The following is a 24,398-nucleotide window of genomic DNA, read 5'->3' on the forward strand; positions in this document are numbered from 1 at the left end:
CTCTCTCTCTCTCTCTCTCTCTCTCTCTCTCTCTCTCTCTCTCTCATTAGGTTTATATCCTGCCTTTTTCATTTTTTAACAATTCAGAGTAACCTACTTCTCCCCCTCCCCCACTGCTCTCAATCTTATTCCCACAATAACAACCCTATGAGGTAGGTTGGTCTGACATTCTGTGTCTATCCCAAAGTCACCCAATTGGCTCCATTGCTGAGTGTGGACTAGAATCCAGATTGCTTGCGTACCAGCCTTTGACCACCTGAACAAGAATAAAGAAGAAGCTTAGTATACTTTACTATACCACACTGGTTCTCAGTTTTTTGTAATTATGCCAGTCAGTAACATCCCTTTCATTCTGTACACATTTCCTGGTAATCAGTAGAACTGATAGTAGGTGCATATCATTAGCAAATGCCATGCACACACTCTCATTGTCTTTACTGTTGTCTGTAGTAGCCAAAGTTGGATTCCCCCATGCATAGACTTTTCCTTGAACAACACATCTCCTACAATTAATCCATTCATACCTTTAAAGTTTCTGCTTTTAAAGGTGTTAAATGAGGTACAACTTCTCCAAGCATGGTATATGCTGGTCTTTTTGTCCTGGTCCTATCATATACTGTGTGCTTGACATCATTGGGCAGGAGATTCCAAACTGTGGTTCTGCATAATATGCAAGATGTCCAATTAAAGTTACATTTGTACAAACCACAGTTGTTCAAGTGCTTACATAAGCAATTGTGTAAGTGGTTGTACAAGCATAATGCACATAGATTATGTGTAAGTGCTGACACAACAGAAAGATTTTGCAGAGTTCCATTAGCAGTACTGGAGTTTGTGAAATGGCACAATTTAATTCACAGTCGGGAAAACTGATACTGGCTGAGACCTTGCTCTCAATTTTGGATGTTCAGGTCTGCCAAAACCACACATTACATTAGTGGCAAAGGGTTCTTTGGCACTGAAACTGCTCTACACATGTACACCAAGGACTTACATTCTGATAGTCAACAATTTTACCTATAACATGTTTGATCAAGTTTATATTCCTACTGAGATATGTAACGATGTCCTTATTCCATCAAACAGCATTGTATTACAGTGCTGTCCTTCAAGAGTTTATATTGAAAATGTTGCTTCCTTGCTTAAAAGAATGTGAGCAAAAGGAAACCAGGAGCATTTTGTCTTCTTGTCAGCCCAGGCCTACATTTATTATCACCACTTTAGTCTTGTAGGCAAGTATGTTCCTCTGCTACTAGCAAATCTTTTGTTTTGTTTTGTTTAATCTGGAAAGTTAAATGCAATTATATTGACATATGGTGATACTGTGATAAATCTTAAGGGTTAAAGGTTGAAGGAACCATGGCTTGTCAATTAGCAATGTAAATGAAACATTCATTATCCAGCATGCTGAGAAGTTGATGAACTGTACAATAAATCTGAGCCCAAGTTGCTACTGAGATAAGTCATTTTAGACAATACAGTATTTATGAGGATCAGGGACAGTGGTTTGAATTCCCTGATGGAATATTTGATTGTGTTGCCTTTATAACAAATAAAGAAGAAATCCTAAGTTTAATGTTAATGTAGCACAGAAAACATTTAAGCAGGGGAGAAGTTCTATGTGCACCCAGTTGGATAAGGTTAGATCAGCTTTAATCTTTATCATTCTCATATAAATAGTCTTTCATGATTGAACTCTTCTCCATTATCACTGGAAAAAATAACCCAACCCAAAATCAGATAAATTATTTGTGTGCTCAAATGTTCAAGAAAAGGCTATAGATGGCCTTTAAAGAAGATCAGGGGAGCAGCCCTGTGCTCCCTCAGAAGCTGGCCAATGCGCTGTCAGATGCTGTGCACCTTCCTCTTCATCAGTGAAGGAAGGTCTGGTTTTGGCGAGGGAACTCTGTCACTGGACAGCTTCGCTGATTGATGGGGAACCGTTCTGCATCTGTGATCCACTGGTTGTGGGGCCAAAACAGCAGTTGGGGATATGTCAGGGGTACATGAAGGGAGAGCTTTGTGAATACCCTGGGCTGACAGAAAGACAAACAAGTGGGTCCTAAAACCAAGCCAGAACCTTCCCTAGAAGCAAAAATGATAAAACCGAGGCTGTCATATGTTGGGCACATTATAAGAAGACAAAACTCCCTAGAGTAGACAATTATGTTAGGGAAAGTCAAAGGTAGAACAGAAGGAAGACCAAATACGAGATGGATTGACTCTGCAAAGGAAGCCTTGAATTTACAAATATTGAGCAGGGCTGTTACAGAAAGGACATTTTGGAAGCCATTCATTCATAGGGTTGGCATAAGTTGGAGATGACGACAGCGACAACAAAGTTGGGATGGCTTAAAAATGATGTGAAGAGTTGTAGCCCTATTTTGTGGTCAACCTTCTGAAGTATCTGATAAGTAGTAGTAAGTTTATTGTATTTAGCCATAGACCATTACAAATTTACATAAGCAAGACAGCAGTTTAACAGATAAAACCATGGGTCTAATGTAGAAAAACGATACTAACAAAGGAAGTAATGTTAAATCCACTGACTGTTGCATCCCTTCATTGGCGCAAAATATGATGGAAAATATGGTACTGTTCCATTCAGTCAATTGCACAGGCACATTGCACCAATGTGGGCATTAGTATGTGTCTGTGACCTACTGTACATCAGGGCTTGACATCATCATTACATTGTGTGGGGCTTGTGCATCCTAGCATCTGAATTTGTGTATCAATCCATCCATTCATTATTTTTTCATTGGTATTGACATGCAAAGCCAACATACCCTCCTAGCATTCATCTTTGTGCCATGCTCTAGTTCATGAACGGCCAACTCTGTTTTATGTGGGGACTGACCTCCATTAAGTCATTCTGGATAAATAACACTATTTTTATTTTCTTGTAAAATTAGCCCTTGTTCTTCCAGAGCCAAGTCCAAGAATAAAAACTAGCACAGAGCAAGATACTTAACTCTGCTTTGCCCAGCTTCCAGCCTAGCTCACCACTTCAATCATTGTCATAACTCTCTTTCTTGCTTGCCCCTTCTGCTGTCGAAACCCCTTCAGAATCCCATGGACCAATCCTGGACCAGGGAGAAAGCCCAAATACCACAATGTTGCATTATCAGTACAGCTGAATCCATCAGTCATCTAAACCTAAAATGAAAAAGTACCTGCACAGTCTGTATGGCAAGATCAGCTTAAGATATGGTCACTCTTGAGCACATAAGGGGAGGTGATAGAAACGGAAAACTGAACAAAGGTTTTCAACATGTGATCTGTACTAGCAAATACTGTGGGGGAGGCTTGAACATGTGTAAATGTGGACACTTTGTAAACTATTCATGCAATTGTTTTATCCAGTGAAGGTTCATGTTCATTGATTCATACCATTGGTATGTTATCCAAGGAGACAAGAAAGCTCCAAGGAGCCAAGAATGGTGTGTGCAATTTCTCCCTTTTATCTTCACAACAACCCTGTGAGGTATGTTATACTAAGAAGTAATGATTGCCCAGGCTATCAAGTAAGCTTTACAGCTGATTGGGAATTTGGACATGTCTTCCTTCAAACTAGTTTGGAATTCTTCCCCAATATGATGTCCTCCAGATGTGTTAGACTTCAATTCCCATCATTCTTAGCCAGCACAGCCAGAAATGTTGGACTCCAAGACATCTGCACGGGCACCAGATGGGGAAAGTTGTTCTTATCTAAGCACTGCACTATGCTGGCTTGGATTAATAAATCAAATTATCAAAGGGAATAGCATTGCAACTCCCCTTCCATGCTACAGTCATGCCTGTCTCTGCTCTCATACTCCTCATGTATGATACATCAATTCATTACCAGGATTTTGACATTTTCTACTGGTGCAACAGGTCTTACATGGAGTCCTTTCAGCATTTTCACTGGGTTATGGAATTTGAACATAGGAAAAACCAGAAATCCGCTGTGCTACTTCAAAGTCCTAAGAAACATATTGTCTTATGTTTGGTGTTTGTCTGGAAAGTTACAGCCATCTAGTGGCTGGGAAATGTGGCTTCAAACAATTTCTCATTGTCCACCGATATTCAAATCAAATCAAATCAAATCAAATCCAACAGCTATAGTAGAGCCATACCTTTATTGGGCTAACTGTACTGCCTAGAAATGAATTGCTTCTTATGATTTATAATAGTATGATATGAATTGATATGGTATGATACAATTTATATTATTGTATAATTTGCCTTTTCATTATACATGGAACAGTCTGCTTTCCACAAAGGCCACTTTAGTTATAATTCTGTCCCCCATTAAAATTGCATATCAGCTACCTAAGAATTATTTTCCAAATGAAAATGCTTTTTTTTTTTTTTTTGGAAAGAAGAAAATATTGCAGGGCACTGTACAATTAAAACACTTGACTAAAATCAATTGGATTCTAAGTCTGCATGTCAGTTTCATGGATTTCAATTGGACTTAGTTTCAAATGTCTTCCTCAGAATTGTGTTCCATGCCATTAGAGGTTACTGATAATATTTTTCAAATTATGTTAGATTTATTACTGCCCAATAGTAATTTCACAGAACAACATAGAATTCCATTTGGGATTATGCTGTACTAACACTACTGATCCTCCTCGCAGTTAGTATTTTGTGCAATATTATGTTCATTTGTAGTTTGTAGTTAAATGATGTAGTCTATTTTTTTGGATCTTTATATTTATAAATGTGTATTTGTTGTTTTAGTTTTTATAATGGTTTTTCATTGTTTGATTGTGAGCTGCCTAGAGATGCCATGGCACTATAGGCGGAATATAAATTTTTTAATAAATAAATTTGTAAAAGTTTTAAAACTGACCAAGGGCTTAGGAACATTTCCATCACACTTCTGCTTCTCAATTGTGTTGTGATGGATAAAAGACTACTAAAAAAAGTAAGCAAACTAATAAGCAGTCTAATGCAGTGTTGCCTAAGAAGTTTCTCTGTAGAGACATTGGATTACTAGTGCCATCATCCCGTCATCCTTCATGGCCAGAGAGCAACTGGGTAGGAAACTCTGCATTAGTGTACAACACAGAAAAACCAGTCAGTGAAGACTTGTCTAAGTCATAGTGTCTGAAAGTCCATTGCAATGAATACCACTTGGTATATTGGCCCCTGTTTTTGCTATAAGTTTCACTGGGATGTGTGAGAGTTGCATGAACTCTTTGCTTATACCGTGCAGGCTGGAGAACTGTTTTTCCATTCTGTATTCTGATACCAAGTGAAGTACAGCCAGTGCCACAGGGAGAAGCCATCTAGGTGCCCAGTTGCTGACTCACTGGAAGCATTGCTCTCAGTAAGCATGATGGCAAGGACTCTGCTGGCCAGTCAGCCGGTGTGCAGCTGGCTGATGTTGGCTGAGCTGTCCCTGGCCTCTCATGCAACCTATCAAAGTTTGCTGGTGGGAACATGGCCTCCCCTTGCCCCTCAGTTCCCATTACCAGCAAGGAACTGCTGCCATCCATCCCACCACATCACCCATGGCTACCACTGCTTTGTGAGACTGAAAGATGATACAATGCCCTGTGTTGCCGGTTTGGCAAACATACGTGAATGATACAGCATTTATTTGTAGGTTGAACTAAATGATTATAAATGATTGAGGGTTGTCTCCTGGGATTGGACATAAAGGTCTTGTAAACTGAAAATTTTATAAACAAATAGCTGTTGGGAAAGCACCATTATGCTGTAATAGCTGCTATTAAAATCCATTAGCAATCTTGATGGCCTGTTTGAATTTGATGCATCATTTGCTCCGAAAGGCTTTTCTTCTTCAAGATTTTAGCAAAATGTTATTTAGTTTACAGAAGATGCTAGTAATAGACTAGTACTCATTATATATTTTGAGGCTAGTATTTGCGTATTTTGCATGGACCAAGCTAAGGGTCCATGTACACTAAGGGTACAATCACCCGCAAGTTAAACAGAAAAAAGGCACACAATTCTAGTCAAGTCTCAGCCACCATAACTGATCAGATACACTTTAATTATGTTCATGGATAGCCTCATCCATTTTTGCTTCGGTTCTGACTACACCTCACTGTCTCTTTAAGAAAAGAAAAATACCACCAATGTACTCCATTTGGATTAAGGTCCACATTCTCTGTCTATACCTGTTTCCTTACAAGACCTGGAAGATGAGAAAAATGTGCAGGGGTAGAAGAAAAGAAGCTGAAAAAGAAGCAAGGCTGAAGGAAGTAAATAAATCACTTTTTGGATCTTGCCTCAGTTTGACATAATTCAGAAACAGGTACAAATAAGTGCTTGAACAGTCCAGCTGATCTGCACAATGAGCCTCTGTCTGGCAGTGACTCTCCAAAGTCTCTAAGGCAAAGGTCTCCCCACATTGCCTGCCACCTGAGCCTTTTGACTAGAGGTGCCAGGAATTTTCTGTGTGCATTTTCACAAACAAAAAACAAGGACTTTCTTGTTATTGTTACTGATGCTCCAAGACCGCCATCTGGTGGACAGGATCATCTGAGGCTAGATCCCCCCCCCTTTAATTTTTGATATTCGTATTTCAATTCAGAGCATGTCATTGGTTTTAGTGGAATGTACTTCTAAACATATTTGATTTCTGCTTCATATATTTGAGTCATTAGAAAAAAATATAATTATGTTTGAAAGTGAAGTAAACTATTGCTTAGTAAGCAGTACTAAGCTTACTAAGTGAAGCCACATACAAGAAATAAGTAAAAAAGAATGCCTCCCTCCCCAAAAGAAAGGAAAAGAAAAGAAAAAGAATGCAAAAGTCTCTTATATTCTTTTTAAAAAGCTTGTCTAGTCTGAGTGAGAACATGTAAAACAAAAAAGTTTTCTGATTGCCTATATATATTTCCTGAATTCTGTTTCTTTGTGCTATGCATAATATATTGTATTCACAGTCTTTACAGCTTTAGTGAAGCAAAATCTTTCCTCATAAGCCTTTTGTAGTTTTCCGAGAATGTCAACAAGCATTTATTTATTTGTATGCTTATATCATGGCTTTCCTTCAAGAAGCTCAAGCTATAGTTCTTTTCCTGCCTTCCATTTTATCCTCACAGCAACCCTGTTAAGACAAAAAGAGTGAGTGCCAAAGATCATCCAGGAATTTTCATGGTCAAGGGAGAATTTGAACCTGGATCTCCCCAGTTCTAGTTTAACACTTTGAAAACATGTTGATCAGGAGGCCAAGAAGCCATTTGCAAAAACAGTGTAAACACTGTGAGCCATTGACTGAGAGGACAGCTCATATTATGATAGAGTAATTGGTTAAAGAACTGGAATCAGAGGTTACTTGAAAATGTTTAGCTCCACCCAAGAAAGGCTATCAGTGGACTCCCCAGTAATCTGCATTGTCACCATTTCTTCTTAAGTGTGTTTACGTAAGTGCTCTGGAGGCAGAGTGAACAAGGAGGTGGTCAGACTTGTAGATGGCACCAGTTTGTTTAGGAAGCAGGAAGTTTAAACAGACTACAAAAAGTTCAAAATGATCTGTCAAAGGGGGTGAATGGGAGCTGACTTTTAGGGGAAATAAGTGTGAAAGGATGCACGTGGGGTAATTCTAACCTCCCCCAATTTCACACAAACATAACCTTACGGGATTTGAACTGTTGATGACAAGCCAGGAAAGCTGTCTTGGGTTCATAGTTACTCAGTAGATCAACTCAGTGTGCCGTAGTGCTTAAAGAAAGAAGGAAGGAGTGAAAGAAACTAACGAATTTCATTTTAAGATAAACCTGACCTTAAGTATCATGCAGTGCTGCTTGAAGTACTGTGGGCAGTTCTGGTTCCATCTGAAAAGGGAAGTCCTAGACCTAAAAATAAGCTGCAGATCGCTGCAGGAAAAAAATTACCCATGAAATCGAGACACTGAAGCACCTTCCAAAACAGGACAGACTTAAAAATTTCCCCACTATAATTCCCAAGGCATGGTTCATATGCTGCCTACTGCAATGTTGTTGCTACTGAAGAAACTCTTCTATGAGGTCAGCAGCCATACATAAGTGTCACTTAACACCGGTGTCTTTGATCATGTGGTTTTTTCCTGTGCCAGTGTAATCCCTTCCCCAGTCAAGGATCATACTTGTGTGAACAGTGATTCTGCAGGAATTATCTTAAGAAAAGACATCTCACCATTCTAAAATGATACATTCTCAAACCTTGGTGTTCCCCTGAACATGTTGATACCTTCTGTTTGTTTCTCATCGGCCCCATTCAGGCAGCATTTTCATCTGCCAGTGGTGTAGTGAAAAATGTTGGAGTGCCTGCAGGCATCGTGACAGTTCCTATACCCCATTTTCTTGGACTAAAGAAAATCCAAAGCTTAAAAGCAATTGTACAGTTCTCTATCAACACAGCAGTTCTAGCAGCACAATCTGCATTGTGGCCGAGTGTTTTGTAAAGCAAATTGGTCTTCAAGGCCAAGCCACCCCAAAATACTTTGCCTAGCATCAGAAAACAATATATTGCTGCCGCAATAGCTCCCCCCCCACACACACACACAGCATTCCGCTTACTGTGGGGTTTGCAGCTAATCTCAGAAGGAATCAAATGGAGGGGCAGGTGTGGAAGAATAACATCAGTAGCCCTGCTAATAAAAAGTACTGGTAATATCTTCCTGCAAGTCCTGGTTTCATTACACCACTACAGCTGGCATTCATCACATTAACAGGATTGATTTTGGATCCCTCCCACCACCCCTCCACATATACTTCAAAATAAGAATGTTGATTGCTTTAGCCATTTCAGATTTCTGTCTTGCCTGCTTCTGTAGCAAGGCAAGAATGTAGTTAGAGTTGCTGAATGTCCAGCAAGAGCTGCTGAGTGTATTGCATAAGACGGGCATCTGCATTTTTTCCCTTACTTGGTAAGATAATGACTCTTAACATCTCCTCTGAAGGAACTGACTGTTTAACAAATGAGTTGCTAAAGGCAACTCACAACTCACATAACCATGAGTGCTTATTATTATCCTTAGTAAAACATCAGCAGAATTACAAAGAATGATTAGAACAGTCATTTTCTCTTTTACAAATGGGCTTTCTAATTCCCATTATAAAATAGGTATGATTTCATTCCCTAATATATATGTACCTACAGAAGACAATCTGAAACAGGCAAAAAAGGACATCTTTTAAGGTTCAATCCTATGGTCAAATGCTTAAATATTTCTTTGAAATCAGCAGTGGTTTGTAAGTCACAGAATAACCTTTGCACCTTCATGGAGGAAAATTGATGTACTTTACTGAGAAATTGTGAGGAAATATCTAGTGGATAGCACGTGCCTCTGAAAGGAAGGTGAAATACTGTCCTTCTTTAGTAGGAAGATGCTGTTATGTCAAGGCAAATATATATGATAATATTTTTGCTTTGTGTTTGTATTGTATTGTGCATGAGGTGGTGAAGTCTTGGACACTTACTAGCTAAGTGGGTGTGATGGCTTGGAATTTTTCTGATGCTCAGAGAATGAAGTAGTTTGCAGTCCAGTTTCTGCCCTAAAAAGGAATAATGTTGGCTTGATTACAGTTACAATTCTTACAGAGGAGATGTCTGAGGACCACAAAGAAGGCCTAGAAAGCTAAGGGACAAGGTACCCAGAGTTGAAGAACTGAGGAAAGAGCATGAAATTGGCTGTAGATGGAGAATCCCCAAAAAAGGATTGCTAGGGATTAGGTCTTATAGGAAAGAGCAGAGGAGACAGAGAATGTGTGTCCCTGTGTGCAGATTTCTAAGGGTTCTTGAACTCAGCATGACCAAGGTGAAACATAAAAACATAAGAGCCATGCTGGATCAGAACTATCATGTCCAGCGTTCTGTTTACATAGTGGGATACCAGACACCCATGGGAAGGCCACAAATGGTTACCTAGCAACTGGCATGCAGAGTGAACTTACTTAAAACGTTTTTTCTACTCCCAGGTACAATACAAAAAGAAAAGGGATGGTGAGGAAGGAGGAAATAGGAAACAAGAACCAGTCCTTAAAGTTGTATTGTAGTTCTTGTAATGACCAATTTGAATGGGAACTGTTTAGGGAGGGAAGAAGGCAAAGGCTGCTTGTCTCTCAGTGGAGTCCCTGAAGTGGGCCAGTTTCCCATGTCTCCTGCTGCAGCCAGGTGGCAGCTGTGGGACAGAAAAAGGGAAATGAAGTTGATCCTCTAGTTATAGGCCTATGAGTTTGCACTCTCCACTAATTTTTAAGTGGCTCTGTTCCTCTGTGCACCTCCCCCCCAAATGTTTTGACATACAACTCATCATCCCTTTCCATTGGCTATGCTGGCTAGACTGTAGGCTGAAACATTGGGAGGGTCAAACATTTCTGTAGACTAGACAAAAATGGCTGGGAATTTACCATTAAATTGAAAGGCTTGGTAAGAAATTCTCAAGTCTAGGCAGGCTCTCTTGCCAAACACGCCTACAGAACCAACTTTAGATACTTATGCTAAGCAAATGAAGAATCATGTTGAGAGCATGGCTTATGTCCCCACCTTGAGTTTTATCTCCTTGTGTTGCAGGCATATGCCTGCACCATTCTATACTATATTCCGGGGAGGACATGAGACATTGTCTTGGATGCTTCTAGCAAGATGGTAGCTAGGAATTCAAAATTCAGAGAAGAAAAAGCTTCAAGGTGGTTTTTGAACATAAGTGTAGGTAGATTTGGACTCAGCTGTTATGCAGGAAAAAATGTGGTTGTGCTAAATCACGGCTGCCCCCGATCCAGTCCCCAGCCCTTGTGCACATCATATCTACGGTGCTCTTGTGCTTTCCACCTGGAGTTCCTTGGGCATTATTCTGTTGTTACCACCATCTTTCCAGGGATGATGGGTGTCTTACACAGCCACAGCAGGTGGGAGCAACAGCACATATTTTCCTTTATCCAGCTCCAGAAGCAGGGCAAGTTTGGTTGCTTTCATTGTTTCTGACCTTGGTTTACCACATCAAGAGAAAGGAATGCAGGTTTCTTGTATGCAAGAGGCAAATAGGCCCACAGATGCACAGCAGAGGTACCTTATAACTTGGCAATGCTAGTGAATGATGCTTTCTTTGGGCAGTTTTGTGTGTTGTGGTTTTTTGTCTTGTGACAGCTTTTTGATACATGCAAGTTATCACATGGTGTTTTAGTCACTGAATAGCAAGCATGCAACAGCCTTTGAAATGGACTGAGTGGTGCTATTAGAAAATGCACAGCACCATACTTAATATGACAAATTCAAAATAAATGTAATAAAAGATGTAACACTGTAGAGCCAAAATTAATGGCTACCAAATTTTCTTTTCAAAAATTCTGCTTAACAGCTTTTTTATGAAGAAAAGTCTCTGAGTGCTCACATATTCCCCAAATATTCTCTGAATAGTGGATCTCTATTAAGTATTTTATTTTAATGTATGTTTTCTGACAGGTGACAGTTTGGAGTTGACATATTTAATATGCAGTGATATTTTATAATTCATATATTTAATATCAGAAAATAACTGACAGAATTTAAGAGTTTAATAAGTGTTTGGTAACTGATAGATGACATTCTTTTATTGAATTTAATATTTAAAACTTACCAAAATAAAAACAAGAATACCAACAATTATGACACATTTGAGTACAGATGTTCACATGCAAAAAGCAACTTGAGTAATGTTTCAAATATTCTCATTTTGCTGGAGTTGAATAATTTGGGGATTTTTGTATATTTGCAAATATTTATTTTGGCTCTAGAATAAAGCATATTGCTTTAAGAGGGACATACATAAGACATTTAACAGCTATCATCCATTAATCTTAGTTATATATTCATAACTGGGAGTAGCTATGGTGGAAAAATAGATCCTTTGGTATGTAAATTTGTATAATTATGTGTATTCATACCTTTATGAATATACAGAGTCACTGTTTTTATATATAAATATACTCCAAATATGCTCCAACTTCACACTTGAAGTGCTGTGTAAATAGAAAATCTCAAGCTACATTTTTCTCTTAATTCTGACTGATATTGTTTAGTTAGAACAACCTATAATTTTGAGCTAATGTCTCTTCTCTTTCAGATCGGCAGTGGTTAAATCAATAGTTAATGATGTTCGTCATGTAATTTGAGCATCTAGTTCGTTTCTGCTAGACCAACTTTATCCATACTCCAAACAAATTATCTCTTATAATCACCAGCCTGAAGATAAATCTGTAAATGTTTTTCTGATGATAGTGTTGTGGTTGGCAGGTGTTAAAAGTGCCTCCCAGGGACAAGGATTGAAGACAGGCTTGTTCCCACAAATCCTTCAGGCGAGGATGTTTAGCTCTCTAGCCTGTCATCTGCGAAGGAGCCTTGTATGGCGCCCTGCTAATGAAATCTAATGGGCAAAGGTCATATATCTTTATGAAGAAAAATGCAAAGCTGATGAGTGATGAATGGGCTCTGTGGGTTTCAGTGGATGCTACTCCGGGATAAAATCCACATTTAGTCAGTGTAAGGAGACTGCCTCATATATTGAGTCTTTTCCCCACGAAGAGCCTCTATACGCATTATGTGTACCTGAGTACAAGTTCAAAATCCAGAGGGCAATTCCTCTAGCCTACTGAAAAGCTGTATGCTCAAACTGCTATCCCCAGCAATGGTCAGATGCATTTTTGCCAAAATGAAAGGCCTCTAACTTTCATCTCTCTTGTCAGTCTGTCTGTCTCAGGCAGCATTAAAACGATAGCTTAAACACTGATGATGTTTATGATAGGAACAGTGCAGCACATTAAGCAACCCTAGGGCCAGTTTCAGACTGCGCATGTTGGATAGTTGGGCCCCCACTTGCATTGGTACTTGTACATTAATAAGGTTGCTTTATGGAAATGTAGAGCTTTCAAAACATCTCAGAATGCTGTTTGCTGTGGGATCAAGAAGCATTCCATTCCTTTAAGAAATTTATAATCTGAAGTGAGAGGGAATTAAATGCACCAGATACTGTTGAATCATTACTGTTTTTTTGGAGATGTTATCAGTTCATTTGCTGTAGTTATACTGCTGTGCTAAGAGACAGTTCAATAAATCAACACAGGCTTGATGGATTCTACAATCTATTGCAATGAGCTCATGGAAGAGGAAAGAAATCTCTTAGCATTCCCTCTTTGACAAAAGGGTATGCAAAGAGCCTGAATGGATGAATGGTTGATTAATTTTCCTAGACATTTTCTTGACAGCAAGAAATGTGTTTTCGTATTACCATGTTTGCATGAGAGTTATACTTCATGGTACAAATTACTGAATATAAATTTACACCTGGGATAATTTTATTACAACAGACAGCTCTTGTTCAGTAATTATATTGGTCATTTTTCTGCTCAGTTGTACTCTTAAGGTTGTATGGCCAATGCATTTTTTCCACGCTTTCTCAATCTTTCGAACCTAGTATCAAATATTTCATGGTTCACTATTCATTTTATTGAGTGAGATGGTACTATGGAACTTTTAAAGTTTGAAGTTGTCTAGAAAGCAGACCTGTTTGTGTCCTTGTGTGTGTATTGTCCAAATAATACTCAATAGGGATGTGAAGATTTTGTCTTTAATTCTGCAGCATAAAAGACACACGGTGCATCATACCAGCCTGAGGCCCCAAGCTATTTGTGGTTCCTACGTTTATACCATGGAGTAAACAAGGCATTACATGGTTACAACTTTGTTAAACATTTCCAAGTTGAAAAACTCCTTGTCTAATGCAAGCATTCTTAAGCATATATTCTGTTTATCTTCTGAAAGCCCACAGTCACGACATTCTGTGTCCTTTTTCTGTGTTTTGCTAAGTTGCTGTTGATCAGATGTTGCACATTTCTTTTTGTCTTAATCAAGGACGTTTGGTATTTCCTTTATCAGGACTGGTCAGGATGATTTCTTATCAAAGCTGTAAGGAAACAACTGAAAGCTGGAATGGAATTTCTACATGTCAGGCTCCAAAATAATAAGAAACAGGGAAAATAACGTATATCTATAAGGGATGGCCAGACTTCAGACTTTTAAGGTTCCAAGATCTACTCAGTGGAGCCAGATGCAAAATAAAGCAGACTGAATATCATATTCTTTGAATTGCCTTTTATTGTTTTTAGTACATGAACTGAGTTGATGGTTCTTTTCCACCAAAAAACCACTCTTGGTTTGGTTTTCTTCATTTTAGCAGCCCAGATTTAGGATGGGGAGGACTCTTCTTGTTGTTCCTATTTAAAAAATCAGGAGTGGAAAGCTTTATGATTTAGGATGGATCACCCAGAGATTTAAGGGTGAGTCTACTTTCTGTCTACCCATGACCTAGATCATATCAGAGTAGTAGTCTCCTTATCGCAGCAGGTCTCCAGCTTTGGATATTCATGTGATTGCTGCAGTTTTTATCTTCAAGAATTGTTTTTTTTGTTTTGTTTTGTTTTTTTGATAGATGTCCATAAGGGATCTATGTAAAAGACATCTATGTAAAAGACTAGAAGTCTGCCTTGCCCAGTATTCTCTTCAGGCAGTGGTCGATCAGATGCCTGTGGGAAACCCCACAAAGTACAGCATGAGTGCAATAGCACCTTCTTGTTCATGTTCTCCAGTAACTGGTGCACTTAAGTCACACTGGAGGAGGCACATAGCCTTGAGACTAGTAGCCATTGGTAGCTTTATCCTCCATGAATTTGTCTGGTCCTTTTTAAAGCCATCCAAATTGGTGGTTGTGACAACCTGCTGTAGTTGTCAATTCCATAGCTTAACCTTTTTTTTATAAAAGCAATTGGGCTTCTGTATTTTGCAATTGCTGCTGCCTTTTAACAAGGCATGGATAGGTGTAGAAGCATTTTCAAATGCCCATTTAGGTTATTTAGTTGTGGTATCACCTGGTATTCTTTTGCCAAGCTGTTCCCTGCTTTGTTAACTTGCTCTTATTAATTTTTATTTGTTTTCAAGCATTTTTGTAAGTAATACTCCTTTATTTAAACAAATGGGCAATTGGTTAAATCTGTGAGGAGAAGGATAGTGTTGGATCCAATCTTGTATTCAGTGGAGCCTTGCGAACACTAAAGGAAAGGTGCATGATTGCATTTTTTTCAAATTTCCTGCTCTCAGCGGCCCCCAGAGCCACCTCTTAGGTTCTTCTGGAGCTCTTTGAGTTAGTAGAGGAAACATCAGGGAAAATCACCCCCTTTCCCACACTTACTACTAAGCATAGTAACTACTGCTGTAAGGGATCAGTCACATGAATATCCTTCCATTGGAAACTGATGGAAGGTTTTCGATAACTGGATGGTATAGTCTTGCTGTATCTAAGAGCATATGAGTTATTTATGATGCTCTTCATTTACTGGGGTGTTTTCATATTCCTTGTCCTTCTAAAATACCCAGATTGCATTATTAGTAAAATAACCCCTATTCCTGTTTTTTGGGAAAAGTCCAGGAATGCACTAATTTCTAATCAAAATGCATATTAACAGAGTTTGACACTCCACCTCACCATGTTTTTAAATTTTAAGACCACTGTGGGAAAATAATGCTGGGATTTTGGCCCGAACAAGCACATCTCTTGTTATGCTCTAATGAAAAAGCCATAGCTAAGTAGTGGAACACATTCCATCCTAAACATCTTCTGCAATAGATTGAAATAACAGTGAATATGGAATTAGATGGGCAAATGATCTGACTCAATTAAAGACTGCTTCTCCCCCCCCCCTTAACAAAAATGATTAAGACCAGAGGAAACAGAAATCTAAAATATTAGGCTTCTAAATTAAAAATGGAGGAGAAAGAAAGAATAATCCAGAAGAGAAAAGACATGGTCATTCTAGAAGAGTTTAAAAATTTGAAAAATGACATTGGAAGTTGCTAATTATGAAATAATATTTGTATCAAAAAGACACCGAAAGACTGCATAAGTAACTGGGAAAATTTTACCCATTTAGGGGAAGATTGGAGTACAGCATGAAATACTGGAGAAAAATGAATGTTGGATTGGGTTGGATGGAGAGGGCTTGCATTGCATTATAGAGAACTGGAAAACAAATGATGTGGGACATGAACTAGATCCAACTTTTTTGAGAAAAATTGCTTCATATGGTCCAGCATTATCATATACTATGTTCCAGTATGGCACTAGCTGTAGCCTGACCAATAATATAACATGTGACATACTTGTTCTTCTTTAATTTCATATTTACTCACTATAAGCTGTGAAGCAGCCTACATGTAGAATCTGCAAAGCCTTCTATCTACTTGACCACATTAATTTCTTAGCAAAAGATGTCTTTCTGTTGTAAAGTATGGAATGCTGAGTGTAATAGAAAGTGAGAGAGGACAATGGATGATGTGTCATAAGTATCTGTTCTACTTAGATGACATTACCTGAGAACATTTATTAAAAATGGCCATGCTTATGTTCAGGAGGGGGTCTGCAGTAATTAGCTCAGATTTTTCAACAAATGGCACACAGGCTGTTGGCACGGCATGTGTGCAATAACATTGGTGTTTACCCTATTATATTGCAATTTAAAGATGTCATAAAGTTTTTCAGTGAGTTCATAGAAAGAATAAAGAAAACGAGAAAACTGAGCGTGACCTGTGTAGAGGCCATTGATCTATAGACCACAATGTGAAGTTCAGTTTATCCCAGCTTGAGGATCATTGGGGTTCATGAAATAATTGCTATTGTGAGGGGAAAACATGGTAATGAGAAAAGAAATATATTCCTCATTTGTACTTTGTGATGGTTGGGTATTTTTAGCAAATGAGTTGTCAGCAGAAAGGCTTCATTAGACCCATCAGGAATAACGAATCCCAAACTGTACTGACAGTTTCCTTGAGCCAAAATGATGGAGCACCTCTGACAAAAGCCATATTGTGCTCTCCATGTGAGAAGTGTGAAGAACAAAAGAGGCATCTTATTTTTAATTTGGTCAGGTTAATATTGACACAGTTAGCTCCTCCAAAGAATCAGATTAGATATAATATACATTTATATAGGGCTCACTTGAGTAAACAACTGTCAGATGCCATCAATCAGAAAGTATAACTATTGAGAAGAACAAAAACAGAAAGAATCAATTCCCAAACCTACATTTAAAATGTATTTAGTCCTATGCTTGTTTGAAAATATAGCTAGGGTAAAATAGATTTATTCCACAAGAGAATATGTAACACCATAATTTCTGTGATCTTCTCAGACATGGAAGTTTATTTCTTCAAGTTGCACCATAGCTACATCTTAGTGAAATTTATTATGTCCGTGAATGAGTGCTACAACTTTTTTTCAAATATAAAACAGATTTCAAGGGGAAATGCAAATTATTTCTTGATCTAGGCAAGTAAGGGAAGTAAGTTCCTTTGAAAAAAAGGGAAGTCTGGATGAGAGCTAATGAAACCACTACCACCATCACCTTCCTCTTCATAAGGCTAGGGAAACTCTTCGCAAGTAGGTCAGTAGCAAGTGGCCCATTTAACTCTTCCGCCTTCTCTGTACATTCTGCAGTGGATGGGTCAGTATAACTTGTGACCTGTATTATGCAGTGGTTTTGCTGGTGCACAAATGTCTTGCTGAAAACCAATAATACATGTTGAAGATTGCACAATAATGCTTGGTAGGTTGTTCCCTAGCAATATGTTATCACTCTGATGTTGCTATCCTTGTCAAACTTTGCTGAAGAGATAGGTTTTGCAATAATTTAGGGAGCAATGCTAAGCTTGGGGAAGGTGGTGGCGGGGCAGAAAAGTCATCTCCCACCCTCTCTTTCATTGACACATCTCTGGATCCAAAATACTAATAACTCAAATGGAATATTTATTAGCTGTGGTAGGTAATGATCATGACATGAAATGTTTGTACTTTGTAGAAGGATGGGATCTTATCAAAGCGCAAGTGAAATAGCTTATTCCTTTCTACTTTTTTGCATATAGGAATATTATGCTGCAATACTTACTGCGTTTCTGTTAGTACATGTAGTAGCAATCATGTTTTTAAAGTTTGTAGCTAGCACGCAAGCCTAGCAAGCTCTAAGAATGTATGTCAGGCTATGAGAGAATGGCTAGTAATAATCAATGATTGAAACAGGTGGTTTTTTTCTCTCAGCAACAGTTGAAAATATTGTTAGGGTCTATCATTTGTCTGATTTCCACTGCCACCTCAAGCACACCTTGGCTAGGATTAAACAAAGCAGAACAAAAACAGTGCTGTTTCTACACTATTCCTTAGGAGAATTCATATGTGGATTTCCAGATATATAATCCCATTCTAACCCTCCAATAAAAATTGCTGCCTTTTGAAGCTGACTGGCCTCAGAAACAACTAGAGATATAGTGTACTTAGTGTGCCCTTTAAAGAAGGACATTTAAAAAGAAAAAGTCTGCAACTTTTGGACAAAACAGTCATTTAAGTTGTGCACTTTAAGTCCCTAGATTCTTGTTCCCATTATATTTTGCCATATGCTACTTTAGGCCATGCATGTTTTCATTGCCTTCTGTTCATGGAATAGCTTTTTTCCAAAAAGGAGAGCCTCCTGCATCTGTGGAGGTTGTCTAAAGAAGCCAGGAGCCTGATTTTTCATCATTCTCGATCCCATGGAGAACCTCCAGAGATACGGTAAGTCCTCTTCTTCAGAAGGTTGCCCTTCACAAAGAGCACTGAAGGAAGGAGTAGGGCTAATGTGGTCCCCTTCTTCATGCATTTAGTCCACTCAGATTTATAATTCTTGAATTAGGCTTCCATTTTAAGCCAATGGCAGAATATACAGGAAAAGCACACAAATTTGAAAAACAGCTCTTTCTTTCATACGGAAAAAATAATATTTTTCCTTCCTGACATTTGATGAAGTGCTTTTCTTTTTAATTTTAACTTAAGGGGAAACAAAACACATTTTCTGGACACGTCTGAGTAGATTAATAAATAGTGTTTGTACACATGCAAGCTAAAAAGTAATTTATCAGCCAGAAGACAGATGTGTATAGTTGGGGGTGAAGGAAGTGCTAAAGTGCCCACCTGAATATACAGTTGTGTGGTGTTGTTGATGAACTGCTGTTGTTTTAGGGAGAATGTTGCTTGGTAGCAGCATAAAAGCCAATAATGTCATGTGATAATGTGGTTAGCCAGAAGACAGCAATAAATTTTATCAAATACTGATAGCACAAGTCAAAGAGTGGTGGGGTGGGGGGACACCGACAGTTCAGTGTGTTCTTTATTTTGCTGAGCTGTTACAAGAGGTGAAGATACACATGCCAAATGCATTGATGAGGTATATCATTTATCCACATAACAACAACAACAGCAGCAGCAGCAACAGCAACAATCCCTGTTGGTTATTTGAGAGAAACGTAGTTGTGGAACAGACTTTTTTTTGTGGGGGGGGGGTTCCTTATGGACTTATGTTTTCCGGCATCTCCTGTTTTTTCTCCCTAAAGGTGTGGTTGCCATCTCACAACTTCGGTAAGGTGTGAAATACAGGGAATACAGGGATGGGGAAAGTCACAGGCTATCACAATTTGAGTGCTAGGCATGCAGGGCAGTTATGTTGACATCTTACAAGCAGTGACACTGCTAAGTGTTGGCTTTGGTAGGATGTGGAATGACCTACACCATACACCTTAGGAAATATTGAGCATATTTGTGAGCTGAGTCTTAATGGACGTTGATGAAGTATTTATGAAATGTCCTTTCCACAAAAGCTCACTTGGCACCAGTACTGTCATCTTTAGGACGCAGGGCAAAAATGTGTTTATTTCCCAGGCCTTTGGGTATTAGCCGTGGCCCAGGTGTTGTGGACTGTTTTGTGGTACTCATTCTAAGTTGTTGTGGTGGTAGTAGTGCTGGGATTGTATATTGTGGATGAATGCTTTTCATATTGTTTTTACAGATTATGTCTTTATGGTGTTTATTCATATATTTGGGTAGTCTTTTTTGCACAAGTAAACAATGCATGCATGATGAGGATAATGATGCTGTAATGATTTAGTGTTATGATTGTAGTACTTTAAATGTTGTTAAGTTTCAGAAGGGCAAGGGGAGGTAAAAGAGGGGGGTGAGTGAGGGAGGTGATTGGTTGGTAACTGAGTGTGGGCGGAGCTTGGAACTGTGTGAGAAGAGAGAAATCGATATTATGTCTGTCAGCAGCTACAGACAGTTGCTGAATCTGAAGAGGCAGTCTTTTCTTTAGAATCCCATATAGCACTGTGAAAGGCATTTAGGATTCATAAGGAAAGGAAGGAAGTAGAATATTAAGACCAGCGGTCCCCAAGCTTTTTGGCACCAGGGACCTGTCTTGTGGAAGACAGTTTTTCTATGGAGCGGGGCATGGAATGGTTTTGGGATTATTCAAGCACATTACATTTATTGTGCAGTTATTTCTATTATGATTACATCGGAAGATCTAGGTTTGAGTTCCTGTTCAGCCATGGAGGCCACTGGGTGACTTTGGGGCAGTCACCTACCCTCAGTCTAGGCAACCTCACAGGCTTGCTGTAAGGATACAAATGGAGTGGAGGAGAACTATGTAAGCTACCTTGGATTCCTCACAAAAGTAAAATGTGGGCTGTAAATGTAATAATAATAGCAACAACAATAATCTGTTCCACTTGGAACTGATGCAAGATAGCACACAGTAGACCTGGCCACAATTTGGAAAGCACACCATCTGACCTGTGATAGCTAAGACTCTCAGGCAACTGTCTATCATGGGCTGTTCAGGATTTCCCAACCTTATTATTTGTTTTATTATTTATTAGCAATATTTCTGAATTGCTTACTAGTATAAAATCTTAAGTGGTTCACATAAAAGTATTTATGTGACTTTTTAACATGTATCTGGATACCAAAGACTTGATGAGCTTGCCCTTCCTAGGTATTTTACTGAGTCTTTCTTTATTAGTAGTTGGTTTTAGCTATTTAAAACTTTTAATGTATTTCTGATTTTCTATATATTTAGTGTATTCTAATTTATGTTTTATGGGCTGCTGTAAACTACTCAGAGAGCTTTGGCTATGGGGTAATATGGAAATAAAATAATAGTAATAGTAATGGTAATAATAGTAATAATTTAAAACCCCATTTAATACACTATTAAAAATTCTGACTGCAATAAGAATTCAAAACAATTCAAGAAACAACAAGATGGAGCAGGAAATTATTAATTACAATTAATTACAAGCCAGAGAAAACCTGGCTGAACAAGTTCATCTTCAGGAGGTGTTCAAAACTTTTTCTGTCTCCAGAGGGTGGGCACTGCCACCAAGAAAGATCACCCTCAAAACATTCAAAACCTCTAAATATCTTTAGCCAGCCAGATATATACACATAGGAGCAGTCTGCCAGACATCTTGGTCCCAAGTTGTTTAGTTCCTTGCATGACAGCAGCATAACAGTGAACATGGCCTGGTTGCTAAATAGGCAGTCAGTGTACTTCTTTTCACACAGGTGTTACATGAACATAGCTGGGTGCCCATGGGGTCCTTAGCTGCTGCATGCTGCACTAGCTGCAGCTTCTGCACCAGGTGCCGGGGTGTCCCCTCATAAAATGCGTTACAGTGGTCTAATCATGAGTAGTCTTACTACAGTAGTGCAATTGGGTCACCAACCAAAGTCAGTAACAGGTGCTGAGGTCACACTGAAATGATGTGCCTGCTCCTTCAGAGGAAGTACTGCCCAGCAGAACAGGCAAACAGTCCAATTCCCAGAGCTGGAAATGGCCCACCCATATTGTCACTGCATTCAGTGTGTTCATTTTATTCAGATTCTTAGCCCTTAGCTGAACGATCACTGTGTCCAGGCACCGGTTCAGGATGTGCACAGCCTCTTCTGATTTAGGCATCACAGACAAATAGAACTGGGTATTATCAGTATAATGCCACACACATTATACTGAATTTGATGGGTGGCTAATCCAGAAGGGCTTTCCCAAACTGTAGAATGCTTTCCCTAGAAACCTGGTGCCGACTTTGTTGCCTTTTTGGCACTTGGTGAAGCCTGTTGTCTAATCTTCTCAATTTTAAAGGTGCAGCTTTCTTCTTGTTTGGCTTGCAAAAATATTTTTAAATTGGTGTTTTAAAATTGTCCTTTCTGTGCTGCTTTGCTATCTTTTATATATTTTTATTGGCAGTGATGGCAGTTGCTGCTTTTACTTCTTTTGTTTTTAAGTGATGTTATTGGTTTTACAGTATTTGCACAACATGTACCCACCAGATAATTCTAATTAACCAGCTACATTTCTGGCTATAATTCAAATGTATAATGAGTTTTTCAATATTATATGCTGCAATAACCATAATTATATTTTAACATACTTGTATTTGTAAAAAGATCAGTTTTTTTTAGTATCCCTTATGAATGTATAAATATATGAAAATACCCTTTGACCTAATCTTTAATGGGGGGATCATGCCATAGCAATCATTATTTAGGATTGGAAGACTATGAACAAGATCCTACTGATTTGTTCATTAGCTTGATTAGCTGTTCCAGTTAGCTTTGGATATTAATGAGCAGAAGCAATGAATTTGTTCAGTAAGTAATAATTTTGTCATATTTCAGGACTGCCTATTTCACAGAAACATGACTGGAGACCTAAAAATATTTGTAGATAAATATGGGTTTGATGTCCTTGTCATTTTGGCCAGCTACTTAGCAGAAGGAGGACAAGAAAAAAGGCAAATTGCAGTTTATTCAGAAAACATAGAGCTGGGAAATCAGGTAAGAATGCAATGATTTTGCCTTGTCCTGTAGTATAGAATTACTCAGTCTTTTGCCATCCTGTTGTAAGGTATATTGTATGATGTATGAGATTTTAAAATTACTGCATTTATTGACAGCAAAACAGTGATTTCTCCAATTTTCTGTGGGCAGTGATACAATAAAATGTAATTAGGTGTTTAAAGAATTGGGGGCAGAGGAGGAAAATAATGCAACTATTTTATAAATCTGAGTTTTTAAAGACAGTATTTCTAATTTGACTCTTTTCTTATTTTGTCTCACTTTTGCTATCCATTCCATAATTATCTAAGTAATTTATCCACAGTTTTTGTTTTTGTTTTGTTTTACTTTTAGCTCAGAGATAGAGTAATCACAAAGCATGCCAGTGCTATTACTTTATTGTGCCTTCAAATGGCTACCAGTGAAAAGTACCTATTGCTACCAGTGAAAAGTCACTGTGCAGCAATCAGACTGATACATATGGTTAAACAGCCCACTGTGATTTATTTATTTAAGGCATGTAAGTTGTAGTATATGCTGGAGTGTAGAGATGCATGTAGATAGCCATTTTGAATATTCATTGCACAGCCACAGCTTGGCATGCCATGTGATTCTGGTCTGCAAAGGTTATGCAAGGGTTAAATAACACAACAAACAGACCATGAGTTTGTTATTTAACAGGGGTTTAACCCTCACAGAACCCAAGCCACCCAGGCTCACACAACATAGCAGGCTACAACCAGATGTTGAATATGCAAATTCCATCCAGCACACACTGCAGCCCAGTGTGCCTTAAAAACTCATAGAGAGCCATTTGATCATGCCTGTTAGCCCATTCTGTCTTTCTCTCCTTAACCGGTTTTTCATGGAAAGAAAGACAAAAGAAGCAATGGGAAAACATGGCAGGGTTACAAATGGAAAATATATGCACTTCTTTCCTTATTCTGTAAATGAGGCAGGATGGTAGCAGACTTTTAAAAAGTCTGGAAGAGTCATCTGGAAGCAGGATTACAGAATTCTATTTTCCTTGAAACAAGGCTTGCCAGAACCTTTTGACTCTTCCCAGATCAGATTATCACTTTCCTGTTTCAGATAGTTGAGAGAGATCCATAGTTGCACTTTTTCTTAAAGTTCACAATTGTTGACTGGATATATGGTTGTTAATATTTATATTACTTATGTAATATGTATATATTATATTACTTTATTAAATGTTAATATAAATAATTCATTGAAATAGTTTTAATACCACAATTATTCTTCGTATATTTTTGGTACTTTAGAATGATTGTCCAGTTACTCCCAATAACTGATTCTTGGATGATTGCAGGTTGAAACCAACCAATATAAAGTGATTTTGGATACTGTTGTGACTTATATTTGTTAATAGAAAAGATTTCACAATTTTTCCTTTTGCATTATTGGTACTTAATAGTATACTGTACTTAATACAGCATTATGTAATTATCTGGACTGTATCACAGATTTAGAAAATGTCTGTTTCCTTTTAAACCTCTATAAGCATTATTGCTGGTATTTACCTTTGAATGTGCATTGAGTTGCATCCACCTGCAGCGTGGTAGGAGAAGGACCTTTCTCAAAAGGCTGCAAACTGTGGAATTTTACTGTCATCTTCTAAGTGCTTCACTATTAGAAAGTAAAAAAACATTTAAAATAGTAAGAATACAATGAGAAGGGCAGTATCTCCCCCCATGAACATCAAGAGTAT

At 38.3% G+C, this 24,398-nt stretch overlaps 1 protein-coding gene across 1 annotated transcript in view; it reads left to right on the forward strand.

Moving 5' to 3' along the window:
• Positions 1-24,398, forward strand: part of LOC123031344 (protein prune homolog 2-like) — a 54,605-nt gene that overhangs the window by 23,540 nt on the left and 6,667 nt on the right. The gene's annotated exons all lie outside the window — the stretch shown is intronic.

The sequence above is a fragment of the Varanus komodoensis genome, unplaced genomic scaffold (assembly GCF_004798865.1).
Source record: "Varanus komodoensis strain SLA01 unplaced genomic scaffold, ASM479886v1 scaffold5, whole genome shotgun sequence".
Taxonomy (NCBI): Eukaryota; Metazoa; Chordata; class Lepidosauria; order Squamata; family Varanidae; genus Varanus; species Varanus komodoensis.